Source organism: Gymnoscopelus microlampas (genome assembly GCF_963454915.1).
Source record: "Gymnoscopelus microlampas genome assembly, chromosome: 18".
Taxonomy (NCBI): domain Eukaryota; kingdom Metazoa; phylum Chordata; class Actinopteri; order Myctophiformes; family Myctophidae; genus Gymnoscopelus; species Gymnoscopelus microlampas.
Window position 1 is genome coordinate 2,903,350 of NC_139955.1, and position 6,663 is coordinate 2,910,012.

General features: G+C 41.1%; 1 long non-coding RNA gene across 1 annotated transcript; it reads right to left on the bottom strand.

Moving 5' to 3' along the window:
* Positions 1–791: 791 nt before the first annotated feature.
* Positions 792–5,308, bottom strand: LOC311033583. Its single transcript, XR_014599504.1, has 6 exons — positions 5,230–5,308; positions 3,065–3,108; positions 2,783–2,913; positions 1,845–1,931; positions 1,689–1,750; positions 792–1,578 (listed from the first exon to the last, which is right to left on the bottom strand). It is a non-coding gene; the product is annotated as an uncharacterized lncRNA (long non-coding RNA).
* Positions 5,309–6,663: the final 1,355 nt, after the last annotated feature.

Consider the following 6,663-nt stretch of genomic DNA (forward strand, 5'->3'; position numbering starts at 1 on the left):
TGCATCTGTGTCATTTTTAGATTTGTTTGGCTATTCAAAAATAGCAGATCTACAAGCTCATAGCGCGGCACCGAGTGCCTCCGGCAATTTTTTTAATATATATACACTGCAAAAAATGGCCAAATTAAAACAAGCAAAATATTTTTAAATTGAGACATATTTCTTTATATCAAGCAAAAAAAACTGCCAATGGGGTAAGCATTTTTTTCTATACTAGAATTCTTAAAACTAGAAACAAAGTCTAGCCACTGAAAGAGCATACTGGTGCTTAAAACTAGACAAAAATGCCTACATCTAAAGCAAGTTCTGCTTAATACAAGCAATGAATACTTTGTTATTTAAGAAAGATATGCTTAAATGTGGTATTTTTGTTCTCTTTATTAAGCCGATTCTGAGGATTTTTTCCTTAAATCTGAGAATAATAATAAGCCCCAAAACTCTTACAATAAGAAGCAATTCCTTCAAAATAATAGAATGAAAAGTCTTAAATTAAGACACCAGAAGCATTCTTATTTTCAGCATTTATTTTCTTTTATAAAGCAGCTCAGGCCCACATGCTATAAAATAGTGGTTCTCAAAGTGGGGTCCACGCAGGGACCCCCAGGAGTCCATGAAAGGATTTGAGGAGGTCCTGCTGAACATTTGTTGACATAGCCTCAATGTCAGTTTTACTACTTTAACCCATGATATAATTTTAACAACCCAAATTGTGTATGGGGAGGCCCAGCGGCACAGATTATTTTCAGAGGGGGGTCCAAAGCCTAATATTAATTTGGGGATCCTGGACTGGAATAAGTTTGAGAACCACTGCAAAGTTGGGCAGGGGGAGGACTTCACACTTTACACAGCAGACACTCAAGTCTGGACACTCAACTGGAAACATTCAATTCTAAAAACCATCCAGCGTGACAATACAATGTATATATAAAGTGCTTTGAGGGAGAGGCATAACTGATCCTTACTTCACAGGGTCCATCAGTTGAAGAATAATTGTTACCAAGACGTCTTGGCGGTAATAAAGCAGTACCAAGCTCTGTTGGTGACTAACCTGAGTAATCAACTAACCGTATTACAGCAACATCAAGGAACTGAACTGGTGGCGTTTGGTCTTTTTCTATGAGTCATGTTCCACTTGGGGTATGTGAGGTGAACGGTGTAATCACTCGCCATGAGATACATCATGCTGGCATAGGTGTCCTCTTTTGGGGGGAGCACGGTGGCGCAGTTGGTAGTGCTGTCGCCTCACAGCTAGAAGGTCCTGGGTTCGATTCCCGCAGTTGATGCTGTGGGCGTGTCCTCTCCTCCGAGTCATCAGTGCCCACCCCCTAGGTGGGGTTGGCGAAGGGGCCTTTCTGTGTGGAGTTTGCATGTTCTCCCCGTGTCTCCTAGGGTAGGTACCCTCACAAAAACATGTAGTAATCCTGGTCACAATACTGCCTCCCCCTGGATAAAAAAGGTGTCATCTTTTGGGAAGGTCAATACAGGCATGGCTCCAATGGCATGTGCAGATGGTTTCACAGACGGCAGGGCTGAGTGGAGTGGTCTTGCCTGAAGAAAGGTGTTGGGGTCTTCTGCAGACTGACACAAACACAAACAGAAAAAACAAAAAAATATCACAAAAAATGTATGCGTTGCATTCTGAATCTTATAGTCAAATATGAAAATTGCCATATATGCACATTTCTTACCTCAAGGATGTGAGCAGAGCATGTATGTCCTAACTTCATGTGGTGGAGACATGTCAGGCGGGCTGCAAAGTTAAAAACATTAATTTACAGCAGCCAGTTATTTAAACAAGCGTATACTTTCATGAGATACTCCGTCAGAAACAGTAATTACTGTACCTTTGTCCAGCTGCTTAAGGTCCCACAGCGGATCACTTTGGGTACAAAGTAGGAGTTCCGTCAATCGAGGATTCGTCAGAGTTCATCCTATGACACAGACAGATAAAGAGAGAGAGCAGGTCAGTTCACATTCCTCCAACGAGGATCTACCGGTGTTCATCCATAACTAGAGAGAGATCACAGAGAGACAACATTTTTGTGCCATCAGGATACAAAAAAATCACAAACACATAACATAAATACAAAATACATACAAACTGGAAAAGGCCACCAGTCATGATTCAAGAGGCATCACATTACATTGTATGCACAGAACTGAGATGGGGCCTGTTTGTTCAGGAGTCCTATAGGGACAAATGATCTTGAAGCCCTAGCCTGCAACATTGGCACTGTGTACCGTCGTCCTGATGGTAAAAGGTGGTATTGACTGTATAACGGGTGCGTTCTATCCCAAGCAATAGCTCTCCCCTTCCTAAGCACCCGGGTCTCATACATTGCTGCTATACTCTCATGTCGTACCCCAGCTATCTTGCTGGATACATTGATGATTTTATGGAGTTTGTTCTTATTAACCAATGATAGTGAGCCATACCAGGAAACAAAACAGAAAGTCAGTGCACTCTCCACGAAGGATCGATGGAAGAGCACCATTACACTTTTTTGCACATTATACTGTCTCAGTCTGTGCATAAAATGCAGCCTCTGCTGACCTTTCTTATAGATGGCATTAGTGTAGGAATTCCATGTCAGCTTGGAATCAATCGTTGTACCCAAATACTTGTATTCGTCAACAGTCGCCACCCCATCCCCATCAATAACTATTTGCTGGTGTGCATCATGAGCACTAGTCCTACAATAAAATATATTTAGTGTTCTTAATATTCAACTGACTGAAGGAAGCACATGCAGGCCTACTTCAAAGGAATACATTTGCTTACATGTTCCAGTTCTCTGAAGCAGGGGTCAATGAGTCAATGAAGGCCCATCTGGGTTGTTATTCAAGGTCCAAGACCTGGGAAACATCCTTCTTGTTGGGTCTGGTCTTAGGCTCTCAGTTGACTCTGCCAGACTGCCAGAAAACATAACAAAAATAAACAATTACAATTTAAAAGTGTAACCTGGCATTACGTTTCTAATAGCAGAAACTGAAGTGTGTCAGATGTTTGTCATTTGTCTGCCAGGTATCAGTGGTGTGTTAACATGAGTAGTAGCTTACTCACTTAGCTCCACTGGCTGCATATCTGTCCTGCAACATTGTAGTGCTCTATGAGGTAAGGGATAAAAGGATAATATACATTAGAAACAATGTTTGGTAATGTCTAGACGCCAATTAGAAATAACTAAGTAATAGTAAAAAAAGGAATTAAACAAATAACCACTGGCAACCACTGGCATAAATGAGGCTAGACAAGACAGAAGCAAAGGGCCTTGCAGTCAAGACAAACAGCCAAATATACAAACAACATAAGCCACAATCTATAATACAAATTACTACTACTACTACTAATAATAGTCTGTTTTCAACCTGGTGTCCCTATTTTGGACAACATTCTCAATAATGGCCAGCCTACACCCTCACAACGTGCCACTGTCTAACCCTACCGCATTAATTGTTGGTACAATGATAATTCGGGACCCCCAGGGGTCCTCGAGGGAGATCCAGGGCGTACCGAGCTAAATGATGGATAGTTAGGAACCAAATTGACCCTTATGGCTTATGGTTAAATTGACATAGATTTTACAATATAAATTGGGGTCCCGGAGATAGAAATGCCATTAAATAGGGGTCCGTAGCCTAATGCATGTCAAACTGGGGGTCCTTGAAATTAAAAGAATCACTGCTAGAGACGTAAAAATCTTCTCTTATGGGACTCCCTAGCTGGCATATCTTTTCAAATGGGGGTCCGCGGGCTTGTGAAAATAGCAGATCTACAAGCTCACAATCGCGAGGCGTTGTGATGTGAGCTTGTAGATCTTCTATTTTCACAATGTGCGCCTATTTCTTAGGTAATATTTGACAATGTGGCCAATGTTTGACCATGTTTTGTAGTATTGTTTGTTGTGTGTCCATTTATATTTTAGAGCAGTGGTTTTCAACCTTTTTCGCATCAAGGACCCCCAAATTGACAAATATTAGCCCTGGGACCCCCATTTGAAAATATATGCCAGGGACTCAACCATTTAGATTTTTTAGGGGGTCCCAATCTACACTGTATCACCATCATCAGTGTTCATTTAACTCTGAGAGTGTACAAATGGAACCAAATGGACCCTAACGGGTCCATTTGGTTCCATTTGTACACTCAGAGTTACAGACATATAAGGGTCAATTTGGTTGCTAACTATTCATTTGCCTGGGGACCCCCTGGAACCCCCTCAAGGACCACTGGTGGTCCCCGGACCACTGGTTGAAAGCCCCTGTTTTAGAGGGATTAAAAAGGTCTTATAAGTTCTTAAGTTGTCTCTTTATAAATGTGCAGATACCCTGTATAGTGTATGCACTTACACTGTATGTTGGTTTGTTTACTGTTGAGTGAGAAAAACATTAAGATAATCTTCTTGGGACCCCCAGTTTGGTAACCACTGCCCTAGGCCAGTTTAGCTTTTCTAACCCACAGGGGTGCAACATTTAATTGAATACATTTATTATAAATAATATTCTTATAAAAGCGATTTTCTGAACATCTACAAGATCACAAAGCATGTTGTCAGCTTGTAGATGAACATTTTTTAAACAACACAGTTGTATGACAAACATAAAATATGGCTAAAGTAAAGTAGTAAATAGATGCTTTAAACCAGAGGTCTTCAACGTTTTCCAAAGACCCCTAGCTGAGAGAGAGATGGAGCAGGGACCCCCTCTATATTGTATAAAATTGTATTTCAGATTAAACTTTTTTTTCAACTTGGTCTGCTCTTTTTACCCCCTCTAGACCAAACCTTTTTGCCAAAAATAGCCGATCTACAAGCTCACTGTGAGCTTGTAGATCTGCTATTTTTCTAGATCTGCTATTTTTGGTTACCCTCAGAAAAGGGATGCTAGGGTTCAAGTGGTTAATGTAAAAAATAAATATATAACACACACACAGATTTGGCGGCCCCTGGGTAGTAACTCTGAGGACCCCCTGTTGAAGACCCCTGCTTTAAACATCACTTGGATACAATAATATTGTAATTGTGTGTAAATACGTTTGTACCGAACACTAGTTTCAACATGGCGGAGTCCAGCGGGCCGTGTCTCTGGGGTAAACAAAGAAGGACGAGAGTCCCTCGCTAACTTCGCTAAATAAATCGATGACATAAACTTAAGCAACAAAAGTATGAGGAATATGACAAAAGACAACGTTTGCTAAATATATAGTATATACAGTGAACGTTAACTTACCTTAGCATAACAACTCTGAATGAATGAACGGAGCAGACTAGAGCTGCAGAAAAACAACAAGACCGTTCTTCTCTTCCTGTTTCTTACGCGCGCTTCTCCAGTGATCAACTGCGCATGTGTAGTGCGGTCAGTGTTGCCAGATTCTGTGAGAGAAACAAGCAACCAGGTCTAGGAAAACCAGCCCAAAACCAGCCCAAAAGAAGCGACTATGGGCAACATGAGCACTTTAACACATACATCAGCTATTTGGAAATAGCCGATCTACAAGCTCACAACGCGTCGCGATGCGACGCGTTGTGAGCTTGTAGATCGGCTATTTTCAAATAAAATCTTGCAGGGAAATTATAATGAGCAGATCTGGCAACCCTGAGTGCGGTTCTAGGTTTGGGCGGATACGGAAACGGTGCATGGTATACGCCCCGTATACCATTCAAAGCCCTTTGAATTGTATACAGGATACAGTCATAGAGTTAGGAGGATGCAGTAGACAGACCCTACATCTGATTGGACTGAACAGGAGCGAGGCTTTCCCCATTGATTATAATGAAAATTCAGACAATACAGCCTTACTTAGCAGGACCAAAAGCACACACACAAAACGTGATGTTAGAATACACTTGTGTAAAGTGATGTCCAAAAATAAATACACTTAAAAGGGATATTTCACTTTCAAAAAAACTTTCTGTCATTTTATCATCTACTCAGGCCTTTGTGAACCACCCAGACAGTTTTTAAGTTGCTTGATTCATTATTTAGATATTTGATATTCATTTTATCAGACACGCCCCTTTCCTATACAAACCCATTGTAACTTCAAACTCCATTTTAACCATGTTAGATTAATCAAAAACACCCGTCCTTGGTTCTGGTGACTCATCCTGCCCTCTTAATGCGTGAGGGGGCCGTGTTTTTCCGATTACTTTTTTCATTTATTTTATTAAAATTTTTTATTGTACTTTATTTTTTTAATTTTCAAAAAAAATATTAAAAATACATACCGTATGTCCCTGTGTGAGGAAAGTTATATGGGCGCGTCCGGGCTGAAGAGCTGATAAATAATCTGTTGTCCGATTGTGTCAGCGCCCCCTAGTGGCCAAATTATTCAAGAAGCCCAATAACCCTAATTTTCAGAACCACATGTTTGTGTGTGAGGAAAGTTATATGGACGCGTCCGGGGTGAAGAGCTGATCAATCATACGTTGTCCGTTTGTTTCAGCGCCCCCTAGGGGCCGAGATAATAGTGAAAACCTGTTTGAAAGGAGTAAAAACAAAATTGGACACCTGTTTCTGGGTCAGCGCGTCGCCCCGAACACGCCCATATAACTCTCCTCGGACACGGCCTTACCATTCTCCTTAATTGGCTAGGGTCAAATGTCAAGTTATTACGCGCAATAAAGCGATATATCTCGAAATCGATGCATTTTTAGAATCCAC